Source organism: Sylvia atricapilla, chromosome 2, assembly GCF_009819655.1.
Source record: "Sylvia atricapilla isolate bSylAtr1 chromosome 2, bSylAtr1.pri, whole genome shotgun sequence".
NCBI classification, from domain to species: domain Eukaryota; kingdom Metazoa; phylum Chordata; class Aves; order Passeriformes; family Sylviidae; genus Sylvia; species Sylvia atricapilla.
Window position 1 is genome coordinate 7,697,807 of NC_089141.1, and position 15,062 is coordinate 7,712,868.

The following is a 15,062-nucleotide window of genomic DNA, read 5'->3' on the forward strand; positions in this document are numbered from 1 at the left end:
TTTTGACATAGTCAGTAACAAGAAAAATCTTCCACTCTGCAGCATTGTGAAAATATACAGATCTGAGTGAGTATCTTTCAGATCTTTCAAGGGAAAGGTAGACAACTCTATTACTGATAGCAAAGGAATCAATATTGGAGTAAAACTGTGCTTTAGTTTTAGAAACCAACACCAGTTGTTCTGGTAAAACACATACACATACCTAAAATTTCTTAATTTATTTTCTGTGCATTTGTCAGCATAAAAATTCTTTACCCTGTATTTTAATTTCAGATTCTGTACATGGCTTAAAGCTGGATGTAAATACATTTGCATTGAGTTCGCCTTTACTGTCAATTGAAAGAAAATGAGTTTGGGAGTCATAAACCAGACAGCAGAGTAATTGTTTCGCTCTTGTAATTGGAATTTCTGAAAATGCTCTTTCATTTTCTTTCTGTCAGATTGTAGAAATCTTTCGACATTAACTTGGATAGTGTTACCACCAAGATGCATATGCTTATCCTTTTGTCTTTGGGAAAATCTGAAATTGCTTCCCATGGGCTTTACTGAGGCCTGTAATTAAGTGTTGTGTTGGTTCTGTGTTCTTAATGACATAACTTGTAAGTACAGTTTTTGAAATATAAAACCCAATGAATTGTAGCATAATGATTTTTTATGACTGAATATGTATTTTTAAGCTATAATGAATATTTCATTGACCTTAGTCATCATGATTAGCTTTTAATAGGCCACTTCTTATGTTAGTGCAGAAAGGCAGAACTCTCCAACAAAAACTTTCCTTTTCTGTCAGGCTATTGTGTGGCCTGAAACAGGTCATGTATTTCTCAAGCTGTCTAAAAGCTACAGAGGTGTCTCGTTTCCATGGGTCTTAACAGGCATTAGGCAGAGTCTTGGAAAAGTAGTATCTTGTATTGCAGGATTTTTTAGCACAGCATAGAATGAAGATTTTCCTCTGCACAAATATATTCTGTCATTCAGTTATTAGGACAAAGTCTTATGTTCTGAATATTTTGGGGGAAGAATCTACTCATGCTCTTGCATTCCTGAACATCTTTTTAGCTCCTAAATGGTTTGTTTCAGATATTTAATTATGGCTACTTTGCTGTTATAGTCTGGGATGAATGCTCTTTAAATAATAAATATGTCTTTGGCTTTTGTCTTACTGTCTGGAGTAGAAACTTTAAAGCATGCTAGAAAAATAATGTTACCTCCAGAAGACTTGTAACACAGCTGAGAAATACAGTTCAAAACATAATAGCTGTGTAATACTGCAGGAATATTTCCTGCACATAACACCTCACAGGCAAACAGTGCAGATACACAGTATTCTGGTTTCTCATTTCTATTAAGATGCATGTTTTTATCTATTTTCAGGATAGTTGTGTTTGAGTGTACCTTGAGTAGAAACAGTGTCTTTGAGTCTATGTTTCTATATCAACAAAACTTGAGCACAAAAAAAAATTATTTAGAAAATGTGATGTTAACAATGCAGAATATGAGTTGATTGGTAAAGAGGAGAGGGATTTGTTAGCAAACTTAAAAAAATATGAGAAAAATATTCTGTCCATGCCCATAAGTACATAAGAGTTGAAAAATCAGAATATTCTATGATGTCCACTTTATTTCTGAAAAGCGTAGATGTAAATATTTTTACAGCTATTGAATTGCCTCCAATTAGAGTTCTCAAGGTTTTTCAGTGGTAGTCCATTTTACTTTTATTTAGTGCTCAAACCACGGGCAAAGACATATTCTGTTGTGCTTCCGGGCTTCTTCAGAGCAGGTCCTGAGGCATAGATGCACATCTGTAACCTAACCTGGTCACTTAAAATTCTGTAGCTAGGCACAATTAAGGAGTGTGAAGAGGTTTATAAAATTACAGTCTGATAATACAGCAATGTGGAAAGTAAGAGCAGTAGGAAAAACAAGGTGATCTAAAGAAAAGTTCAAGTTAAATAGAATTTGGCAGATTAATCACTGAAAATATGCGGAAGTAGTCTCTGATATAAGTCTCTGTCTTATAAATTTAAAATGCATACCTGATTGAACATATAAAAATATTATATTCTCAGGAGAAGATTCTGTTACTTTCTAAAAGAAATTATTACTTTAGGAGTTGCTTTGTAGAAATCAATGCTATCTGTGGAGTAAAGCGAGAGGGAAGAACCTGAATATAGTTTTTCATGCTAATTAGTTCTGCATTGTCTTTTCAGAAATTGCACATGACTATTTCTTGGTTTTATTTTCTAGTCTAATAACTTAAAAATGGTACATTTAATTTGAATAATTCTGCACCACCACAATACAATATTAGTCATTCTCCTTGCTCAAATATGGTGTTGTTTTGAGAGAAAAGTGTATTTTATGGCTCTGGCTATTCTTTTGTTTCATAAGTTAAAATAAATGATTTTTAGTAATATCTGTAATAATTTCAAGCCTTTTTGTAGGAGAAAACAGTCTTGATGGTTTTGTAGTTTAAGACAATGACAGCTAGTTTTTATGATGTTCCAAATTGCACTCTGAAAAAGGAAAATGCTTATGATTTTTATTATTTTGTGTTACAGAACTATACATGGGTAACATGAGTTTTGCAAAAGTTCAGCATAAATCCCAAATAACTGTCTTTTACTTATGAAAACAAATATCTTCATGGCAGGGAAGTAATGCTGTCATATTCTCCAGTCTAGCACAGTCAGCATTCTGACAGAGAAAATGTAATCACCCAAGATTTGGGGGCCAGGGAGTTCTATCTTTTATATTACTATTTTTCAAACTGTGTGCCCTCCTTCTAGAGTGGGGGTGGGGAAAAAACCCTAACCAGTACATTGAGTGAGTTCTTATGCTTAATAATCATAATTGAATTTTTGGTAGATTTTCCTCTTCAAGGAATGTCTTCAGCTATTGCACTCACACTGTACTCATGTCCGTCCACATGACCATGTTGATGCTTTTTAAATTTCCATAATATTAAATACATCTAAGTGTATAGATAGCTATATAGATAAAACCCAAATTCACAGAATCTCCTAATGGGTCAGATTGGAAGAGACCAAGTGGGTCTTGTCCCATCTCCCTGTCCTAGCAGGGCCATCCACAGCAGGGCACAGGATTGTGTCCAGATGGTTCTGGAATGTCTCCAGTGAGGGAGACTCCACACCCTCTCTGGGTGATCTGTTCCAGTGTTTGGTCACTGCACAGTGAAGAAATTCTCCCTCATGTTCAGGTGGAGCTTCCTGTGCATCAGTTCCTGCCCCTTGTCTCTTGTCCCATTGCTGGGCACCACTGAGCAGAGCCTGGTCCATGCTCTGACCCCTCCCTGCAGGCACTGACAGACACTGATGAGGTCCCCCTCAGTCATCTCTTCTCGAGGCTGAACAGCCCCAGCTCCCTCAGCCTTTCCTCATAAGAGAGATGCTCCTGCCCTTCATCATCTCTGTAACCTCTACTGGAGCTGCTCCAGGAGCTCCCTGTCCCTCCTGTCCTGAGGAGCCCAGGACTGGACACAGCACTCCAGATGTGCCTCACCAGGGCTGAGCAGAGGGGCAGGATCACCTCCCTCTCCCTTCTGACAATGCCATTCCTGAGACACTCCAGAATACTATTGAAGATACATAAACAATTCCTATTGCTTATATAGTTGTGCATAAGGGTGTTATATAAGTAAAAAGTATTTCTGATAGTTGTTTGCCTCTAAGGAAAAACAAGCTTTTCAACTCAGTAATATATAATTTACAGTCACTTTTCTTGATTCTGATATAACCTCACATGGTATAAGTGCAATTTTAGCTTCAATGGACCAATTTACAAAATTTTGTTAGGCCTCTGAAGTTGTTTTGAAAAGATGTGAAGTCTCTCACAAGACAGAAAAAAGTGATAAATTTTAGAAGATTGGGTAAAACGGATCTTTGATTTTATAATAAAATGTTTCTTAGTCCCACTAGATCTCTTATTTGTCAGTTCTTGATATTTTGTTGATCTCAGAGAAAATATATCATATATTGTCACACTATTTTTTCCTCATCCACAGGTGCATTGGCATGCATTGCACATCTCAGTAAGTAAGCAGCAAAAGAATTCTCAATTAAGAAGCTTAAGAAGTGAGCTACCCCAGCACTTTGATTGATGGTGCCAAGGGTAGCACAGACTTTGTGTTTGTTCTCATCAAGCTCAATAAATTTAGAGTAGGCAACTGCAGTTTAACTGAGGAGTCTCTTACCACCAAAGCATATCTCTTTATAACAATGAAAAAGAAGCCAACAAACCCACACAGAAAAACAACCAAAAGAACATCCTGTCACTGTTGGTAAGATGTTTGCCACACTACTTCTTCCAAGGTTTTAAAACAGGTATCTCAGGGTACATTACATGCTATATCAGCAATATGCTCTTTATTTTCTCTTGTGTGAACTTTCCCATTGCAACCTTCAGAACCAAGATTTTCATGAGTCTTCTTGGTTTTAATTTAAATTATAATAACAATCATAATGAAGTATATAATTTTTATCATTTAAATCATTTAGTCCATGATGATTTTGAATTTGGCTGTGTTTGAGTCAGATGCATCTGTGAGTAATTCAAATCTCTATACAATGGACATTCTTCAAGTAGGATTAGTTTTTAGTTCAAGAAAACTTAGGAAAAGTGCTTCAGAGAATAAGGAAGCTATCTTAGCATTTGCTTTCTGCAGATATGAACTTTTAGGATTTTTGTGGTGTATCATTTGGACTAGATTGGAGTATCCATTTTATGACAAAATTCTCAAAAAATCTCTTTTGTTCAAAATATTTCATAATCTTATCCCATGAGTCATGAAAATAGAGGAGGAATAATCACTCCTGTTTTATTGCTGGAAAATGGGCACCTGAAGAAATTAAATGAAACTCCATGTACTACATGTGTGTTTATGTGTTGTTGCAAAACAAGAGAAGTGGGCCACATTCAAGGGCTCAATCTAGACATTTTTAAATTCAATTCATTTATTGTGCTATTTTCTATTAATATATCTTATCATCAATTATGTATCCATCAAGTCTAGAAAGACATATTTTAAATGTCTTGTAAAATTAAAGGTAAAATCTATCTATGCTTTTGAGTTGAATTTTGGTTTTTGCTAAAAAGCTCCTGTGATTTCTAATATTCTTTAGAAAGTATTTGCATTGTCAGGCAAAAAGGTTTAGAGAAATATGCTGTGGAGGTTGAGCTGCTTTAGAAGATAATCACTCCAGGTGCCTTATTTTTGTATCACATTTGGAACTGTCAGTTACTTTAATTTCAGCAAAATAGTCAATGAAGTTTGTATTCAGCTGAAAATATTCCCATTACTGTTTTCCAATTGAAAATCAGTGAATGTAAGCAAGAACACGGCTACCCACAATTCAAAACTGCGTCTATTCTCTAAAGCCATTCAGAGATAGGCAGTTCTGAGACCAGTCTTGCTAAAAAAATTCAAACAGCATATAATCTGAAGGATATCTAGGATGTCAAACAAGCATAACTCTCATTCATTTAATTCTTTCACCTTAAACCACAAAATGTCAGCTAAACCCAGAAACTCTTATACTGTTGTCAAATATTCTTTATAGATGTAGGGCTCAATTTTCTACAGTGCAGTGAGCTTTAAATATGGATTCATTTGCTGAAATTCACTTTAAAATGCTAATGGAAAAAATTGTTATATTCACAAATGATATGTCATATCATTACAGTTGCCACCCATAAATTATTCTGCAATGTTTTAATATGCTTCTGACTGGTTCTTTTCAGAAATTCTTTTAGCTCAATTTACTTCTGAAAATTTAAGTCAAAACCCCTGGGAACGCAAACTTAATTCCACAAATGGAGTTGGGGTAGATTTTGTGTACTGCTTTTGCATGCTTCAGCATGGAGTTACTTAAAGGAATGGAGGTGTTTCTTTTGGCCTGGGTAGCCTAAGATATCCAGGCAGTCACTGCTACACAGCCTGGACATTCCTTGTTTCTTTAAGTTGGAGGAATAGATGCTGTTGTGTCTGTTCGCTGAGTGTAGGTGTAGTCTGGAGTACCAGCCTGGCTGGATACAGCTGTAATGTGAAAGGAAAGCTGACAAATCTGTGCTTCTCTCATGACAATTTCCTTTAGAGATAAGAACTTGATATTTAGCAAAGAGTGGGGTTTTCTAACTCTCAAATCTCTGATTACTTCTTACATCTTGCATCCAGTAATATAAAAAAAGGAATTGGTATGTATAGTGCAGTTATAATCATGAAATGAACACAATTCCATGGATTTGATATGAACAGTAGAAAGCAAAATACCTGTTTTCTCACCTTCACCCAAAACTTTACCAATGGCAATCAGCTTGTAGATAGTTTAGATTGTAGATATCAACAGAAAATAGTTCCTGTCACTAGGTCTTTCTTACAGGCCTGCTGATGAAATGACATAAAACTTTTTTGCTGATCTTAACTGGAATGCTTTCCTCTACTCTCTCTAGAAGCAGATATGGACTTCTTGGATTCCAGTGTACTTTAAGTATGGCAAATTGCTCTATATAGATGCTAAAAAATGTGTTTGACAGAAAAGCATTTCCAGACATTCCTTTGTCAGAACAGCAGTAAATAATCTTGTGCCTACTTATTACCTGAGTAATTACAGTTGCCCTAGTGTTTGTAGATATAAACCAATGCACACGCAGATTTTAGTAATAAATTTTTACTATGAGAACTAGTATTTAAGAAATAATATTATCCACTTACTAGACAGTAGTGGATTAAATAAATCATTGTATTTAAATCTGTGACTTATATTGGCAGCTCAGGATATATTTGCAGCTCTCCATTTGCATTTGCTAAAACTTTCAGTGATGTCATTATTTAAAGCTAGACTCTGAAGTCCTGTTAATATTGAGGGGCTGTTTTCTTTGCCATGACTAGCTTAGTCTGGGAATGGCTTATTACCACAGATAATGCTAATTAAATATCATCCCTCTGAGTCATCTTCTTTTCCCACTGGTTTATTCTAGAAGAGATTTTACCTATAAAATGTGTTTGCACTATCATAGTTTTTTTGAAATAAACTCCAGAAGTTGCTATGACTCAAAAGGATAAAAAGTACAGCTGCTAGAGCCAAGTAATGCCATTTGCCAAGCACATGTAGCAAGGAAGGATTTAAGACAGAATTATTGAATAAGAATATAACCAGAACAAGGAGTTCAATTGCTGTTTTATACAACAGTCAACTTTTATTTGCTGATATTCAGAACTGCACTCTTCTTCTGTGTAGTTTTACAGCTTAATTTATTTTAAATTGAGTACTTGGGCTAAAATATCTAAAGAAACCACAAAGCAATCTTGAATTTCTAAGTAGTCTCTATGTTCCAAATTCCATTTATCATGAAATTGTAAAATTCCTAAGAAATAAAATACTAAACCTGCACTGCATAATTTCTGTAAACATTAATGGTTACATTAATTTGTCCAGCAAGGTCTATCTCATGGGTGATATATTCAAATACTAAAAGCTTGAAGAGTATGTGTTGTCATGCACACAATAAATTTCATTTTTCATAAAGCTATACTTCACCTTTATTAATCTACAAAACCCCTAGTATATAATTTTAGTCTTGTAAAAATATTTGAAGAGAAGCCCTCCCCTAGGTCATTTAAGCAAATACTTCAAAGTAAAATTAACAGAAAAATATACCTTAAAACATGCAGCCAAAACACTTGTATAAAACTGCAAATGGCTTGTTTACAGCATCAGCATTCTCTGGCGCTGATGTATTGATTAAGCAGTAGGTGTGTAAAAGTTTTGATTGTTCAGTTGTTTAAGTAGAGCCTTATTTTTAATGTGCATGAGCAGTTCCTGTATAGATATTCCTCTTGCATAATGCAGAAGTGCAAAGTACCATGCATGGGACTGGTACCTTTACACTGGTACTTTACTGGTACTGGATTAAAGGCTGCAGTTTCTGTTGCATGTACAGTAGCTGAAATTGCAGGCAGTATTATCATGACAACAGTGTCCTCTAACTAGGTAGCAATAATAAGTACAAAGCTCTTTTCTTGTCTTCTGAATTACAACAAAGCAACAAGCTCTGGAGTCCCAGCGCAGGAAGGACATGGAAGTATTGGACCAAAGAGAGAGAAGGACAGCAAATTTATTAGGGGGATAGAGCACCCCTCATATTAGGAAAGGCTGAGAGAACCGGGATTATTCAGCCTGGAAAGGAGCAGCTTTGGACTGACCTAATTGGTACCCTCCAGTACCTGAAGGGGGCCCATATGAAAGATGGAGGAATACTATTTACAAGGGACTAGAGGAGAAGCAGAATGGCCGAAAACTGGTACAAACCTTTTCTACAGAGAGTTTGTTTAGATTATCCATTATGAGAAACATTTTTATAAGAGATATTGCACCTTGTGAAGATAATAAGGTATTCATTTCCATGATCTTAAAATCTTGAAGTAAAATTTAAAAAGATGGAAAAAAAGAGCCAAATCATTGGTGGATTTTTCTGACAATTGCACTGTATTGCCTTATCTTTTCTAGACTGAACCCGAGTGGAAACTGTTACCACCTTAGCATTTTGTGAGATTCAGCCTTGAAATGAACAGATCAGCCTCATTATATACCAGCAGCTCTCCTATACTGTGCTCTAGGCAGGGGGAATGGCATGTGAATAGTGTTGAGATGACTCAGAAACCTTGGCACCACTATTATCTGAAAGAATAACTGTCTGCAATTCGTGTGGGTTTCATGTTGCAAGTATTTGCTACTCCTCTAGCTGAGTCTGAGCAAGTCAGCAATGTATCTGCTTAACAAGGAGTAGGACTTTTCTGCAATTGTCACTGTGCAGAAGAAATAATAGCAGCATTTAATGTTGCCTGAGATATTTGATATATTGATTTTTAGGTAGTTTTTGGTTGATACTTTTCAAGCTTGTGGGAATTTTAAAACTTTGAGAGTGACAAAATGGAAGAAGATGGTTTAAGAAGACATTGTTGTATGGACCACCCCATCAATTGCCTATTTGAATGCAATCTTTGATGCATGTCATCATTATACTTTATAAAACTTTTCTGAAAAGTCTTTGTATACTGTACATGGTATACTTCTCTAAAAAAGTGGTAATTCTTTAAAAATATGAAGTTTGAGACTGGGACTGCTCAGGGGCTTTAGGTCAATAGCAACTATAAGGTAAACAGACAGATATGTTGATGAGTTGAGAACAGAGCTTATACTACAACCCACCAATTATACAGATACTAAAAAGATGGAAAGGTTTGAACAATATCTGAAAGAATTTTAATAAGTTTTTCCCTTTCTATTTCATAGCAAAATGCTAGCATCTACCTATGCCCAAATATACGTATATGAGTTTTGCAAGTTTACTGAAGATTTGGTGGGAGGGAAATGGGTTTTTGAGAGTGACTGCTGTCAGGGCTCACTCTATTCATGGGGATTTGTTTCTAAATTAGAACATTGGAGCTCTGTAAGCAATTAACAGTAATACAATGGCAACATGCTTTTTAAATGTTTTCTCATTCCTGTGAGAAAATGTCATTGATCATTAAGTGTTAATTAACGTGGAAGGTTATAGCAAGTGATTGTCTCAATATAAACAGAAATTCTAAGTGACCTCCAACAGAGCAGTTGAATTAACAAGCCCATTGTTTCTGAATATTAATCATTTTAATGAATTATTCCAGTTATTCTGAAATTTAAAGCTTTGACCATGGGATCCAGTGATACACGTAAATTGTGAAAAACTTTGGGTTATAACTGACTAAGAGAAAAAATGCTCAGGGTGAAGTCCGTCCTTGTCTATGACTAAGAAAATGTCACAGACTATGTCTATGACTCTAAGAAAATGTGCAGTCTGCAGACCTGTACTGTTGTAAATTAATTTTTGAGTTATAAATATACTTCACCTACCCATATTTGTCGTGAATGTTATTGGTAATACATCCCAGGGATGGTACCTCATTAGCATTGTAGTAATTTGAGCCATTCTGGGAACAAGTTTATAACAGGCTGTTCGTCTGTCTCCTCCAGCCACTGTTGCAGAAGGTTCCACACCTCATCCTGTGCTGCAGAGAATTCCAATCCAGCACTCCCATCTATGCTGCACAGTGGGCTGTGTGTTGTGCTCAGCCTTCCAGGATTTGTAAAGAAAGAGACTAAACAGAGTCAAGTTGGAGGTTTGGAATAAAAATCTGCACTTTTTAGGAGGCATACATAGCCTCTGGTGTTCGAGAGGAATAATGATATGAAAGAAACAGACCTTTATACACTGTCTGCAGACCAAAGGTTTCTGGAAAGGACAGCTAGAGAAATGTGAGGGAACATAGGGTCATGTGGATGATCAGGATATATAACTAGCTGTGGGACTTGTACCACATGTATAAGTTCCAAGCAGGCTTTTCCAGGATTTATGAATAGTGTACTTCCATGGCCAATGCAGACTAATGGGGAAGGTGCAAAATGGGTTATCAGGGATATCTGCCATGGCTGCTAGACTGTGTCAGATTGGCACTAGCAGCCTAATTCTAGTTCTCAGACAGAGGAGATCTGTGTAAAATAGTGGGTTCAGGGAATTGTGATAATTTGTTAGACACAAGGTTATGCCTGAAACATCAACGTGCTGTAAAAGATGGGTGTCAGAAGGAACTCTGCAAGCAATTGATAATATAAACTCAGAACTAATACTCTCTTTCCACCAAAAAGGCTTATTTAAATTTGTATCTTTAAAAATGTGCTTCATCAGTGTTGACTCCAGCCAAGTTTAGTGTTCAGCATTACTTAAGATGTGTTAACTCATGGGGGATCTCATGAGTTCCCTGCTGCATAGTGTCACTGCTCTCTACAGATAAATGGCTACCAAATATTGATGTATTTCAGCAGAGCAAAGGTATAAAAACTGTTTTCAGCAGATGAGTATGTCCCTCTAAGCCAAAAGAATTGGAGATCTCACTGCTAAAATTTTATTCATTGTTTACATGTAAAAGAAAGTTATCAAGAGAAAAAGGTAAATAAGGAAGTGAATCATCCCTTTCTTCTCCTTTGTTGATTTCTGTAGTTTCAAGGTCAACATTTGGAAGATCAAATGACAGAACGGAATTAGGAACCATTCTCAAGTAAACAACACGTCAGTAGTGAGATGATTAATCACGAAGTGTTAGGCACTGTCAGAGTGTGGGAGTACAGAATGTGACTTCTACTAATGGATAATGGGAGAGGGAAGGCTGATGTGTTTAATGCTGTTCTTCTCTGATCTTCACTAATGAGGTTACTACTGGTGTCTAATAGAACAAATACTGGCAAAAAGCCAACTGGAACTAAAAAAAAAAAAAACAATTTAGAAAATGCTTAGGTGAGCTAGAGGTTTGTAAGTTAGACAAGCCTGTTGAATATCATTACCAGATGTTTAACAAATACGTGAAATCTCAAAGGTATTGACACTTGTGTTCAAGACTTTGTAAAGAAGAAATAAAATACTAAATGGTGGAAAGAAGGAAAATTTTTTTCTACACAGAGAAGAAAGGATAGAAGATGTGGTGTTATAAATCCTTCTCTAAAATATCCAGTAAATTACCAGAAGAAACAATCACAAAACTGAGCTGTAGTCCAAGAATATAGTGAGAATAACATCAGAAAACAGAATTTGTTGAAAAAGGTCATGTTTCAGGCCATGTGTAATCTTTGAAAACAAAACAACCCCATCCCCAATAGATGCTACATAAGTAGAGTTCAGCATGAATAGTCTACTTTAAAACTCCCACAGATGAGAAAAATACTACATACAAAGCTAATTTTGAGTACTCACTGAACTGGAAGAGTATTCAAGTGAAGTTCTGTGGTGGGCTCTCTTTGGTTCTGTTTTGTTATATGTTTATTAGAAATCTGGATGATGATATAGAGGGACTTACTGCAGTTTCGGATGATACTGAGCAGGAGAACAGTGCCTCAGTATCTTTTCAATTTCTCTCTCACAAGAATCTTGAACTTAATCTGCACCAAACTGTGATGCTGTTACAGTCATTACATCTAAACAAACCTATGTTTAGTAATAAGTACAAAATCATGGTAGCCTCAAATCCAGACCTTTTTCTTACCGGGGATGACAGGATAAAATAAATTGCTTTTGGAGAAGACATGTGAAATTACTAACTTGAAAAAGAACATTGAAATAAGAGGAGCCCATCACTAAATTGATACACAACTTTCAAAATGCATCAGGCATGATTCCACTAGAGCAAGGCTATCTGGTCACAGAAGGCTACCTATTGTGTAGACAGTGTATCTGAATTCCCTTCTGGCATGGAGGAATAAGAACACGAACTATTTTAATAATGTCTTTCTTCTGAAAGTAAAAGGAATGGAAGGAGGTTTTGGCTGTTCTTGGTTCAGTAGCTGGAGCCTATGTGCAATAAAAGCTTTCTCTGCCTCATGAACTGGGGCAATGTAGCAGTTGAGGTGCTGAGATACAGCTTGTGTGTGTTCCCCTTCATTCTGTATTCAGGAGTATTAAGCTAGGCTCTTGTACTGTGTGGGAACTTCTGAGGAAGGAAAGGTCAGAGGCACAGGCCAGCTCCATAATATTAAATCTGGTACAGTGAGTTCATTTATCCTTGCAGTGATCTGGTCTAAGAGTTGTATACTTCCTGCCAGTCAAACCCCAGAGCACTGTGGGCCAGAGTCTGTGTTTGGAATACTACTTTAAGCACAAATAATACCTAGGAATTTCTTTTGAACACTCAAGACATAAAATATTGCCAAATATAAATAGGAATTTCAGAACACATAGCTTTTCTTAAAATGTTTTGTTATTCCAGGTGGCAAACAACAGTGAGCTTTACTCTAAATCATTATAGTGTATGTCTTCTCTGAATCTGTGCTCCTACGTTTGTACATCCTAAGCCACAACAGATCTTGCATCTTTTGCTGAGCATGATGAGCTTGAGTAACCACTCCTGTCAAATTCCCTAGAAATATGGTCAGGGCTGATATAATGAGATATAATGTTGCTGTGTCAGAGCAAGGATTTTAATAGTTGCTTTAAATAGTAAAATGTCTCTATTCTTTGGCTCTTTACAAATATATAAAACAGATGTTTCTGATGTCTGTTGGGTAGAAAAATACCAAGAATGTTTAGATTTAAGAATATTATATTTCTTCCTGCACTTTTCTGCTTTTCAGCTGAAAACCAGACAAATATTGGGCCTGATGGTCTGATTTAAAGCAATATTACAAAGAAGCTGGTTTGATTCTAATTTATGAGTTAGTTTAACTGTTAATTTCTCATTCTGAATCGGGTAAGGGGGCACGTGATCATGTTTATATAGAAGTGTCCTACAAAATGTATCTTATTAAAGATAGTCTGTATTTTAACTATATGTTAAATCACTTTTATAATATGTTATATACAGAGGGCTAAAAATATTTCAAAACGGAGCACTGCCACTTTGCTCTGATTTGCAGACTTAATATTCTTTTGTGGATGTTAGCTCTCATCCTACTTCACTCTGCTCTTCCCATTAATTTTCAAGAAGTTGACTGTGAAATGTTAAAAGTTGTTAAGCCTGCAGAGCATTATATAGGATCAGAAACAGAAATTAGTAGATTAGGACATGATATTTGGAATCAGTGTTGTTGTTCAAGTGCCAGAGGCAAAACTTAGTGTTTATGAATCCTTTTGGGTCAGCATTCACGCTGGTAAGTATTAATGAAGTGTATTTCCTTTTCGAGTACTTTAAAAATAGCTAAGTATAAATAAGTACATTTTCTCTACTACTGTTAAAAAGCCATCTGCATAACTTTGCAGATGGTCTGATATGCTTGCTTCGTAATTATGATTCTTCTCCACCATTGCTTGTAAAATGAATGCTTGGAATGCAGTCACTGATGATAATTTAATAACTATTTTTATCATATTACTGATCAAAGCATGCAAGAAAGATGAAATTATTTTAATAAAATCTATTGGGAGCAAAGTTCTGTTCTGCCCTCCTGGGTCAGTTCAATTTGGTTTATGAAGTACATATTTTTCTTAATTAGATGCTATTATGTGTTATCATTCACAAGGTTACTTTAAAATCACCTAAATATTTAGGAGAGGAATTAGAAATGTCATGATGCCAAATGCACATGGAATGTTCTTTTAAGTTTTGTGTGGTGAGAATGGCTACAGAAGTGACATGAACCAGACTCTATAGGTTTCAGATTCTCTCTCCTAGTAACATTATTCCATGATCTCCAGCAGCCTGTGGCTGCCTTAATTTTGGAATGACTGTGAGGTTCTTGGTTCAATTACAGGTGCAGTTTTCCCAGACTATTTGAGTGTGATATGTGGTGACCTTTCCTGTATCTGATTTCTATTCATTCTGATCAGTCAAATATGAAACCATTCTCAAATAGGTATATTTTTCAACATATAAGATGCAAGTAACTACATAAGAAAAGAGAAAACCAGCATTTAAATAGCTATAATTCTGCAAATGAAATGTGACAAATGAGGAACTTGCCTTTTGGCTTTATAATTTAAAAACTGCTCAATTCATTAAAAATAGTGTAGTACTTGAATAGAGAACTACATGAGGTTCCACCCAACAGATACAAATATTTCCTTATAAGATACTATAATTTATGAGAATACTGGTGTACTGTACAAAATGAAAGTGTAGCATAGACCCAAATAGTATTAATTACCTATTTCTAGCAAAAATTAAAGAACAAAAGACATTGAAAGTATTATTTAATTGCAAACTTTTTTTTGTTTTAATACTAGAAGTTTTAGGGATACATCTTTGGAAACAAATCTCCAACAATTTAGGTAGACAGCAGATTCCTCTGCTTTTTGACTCAATGTAAAAAGCTATGGTTGTAAAAAGCAATGCTAGAGTTAGATGTGGCACTTCCCAGGTTGTACCCCTGCCTTTTGGGTTTTGTTTATTCTTAGTACATTTCTGGATTCCAATTGCCAAAATTTAAAGTGTTACCCTAGTAAGAAATTAGGAAAAAATGCTCCAGTTCTTTCTGGCTGCAAGTCAGCCTGTAAATGTCTCTTGTGGTTGTGCAGTCCATGCT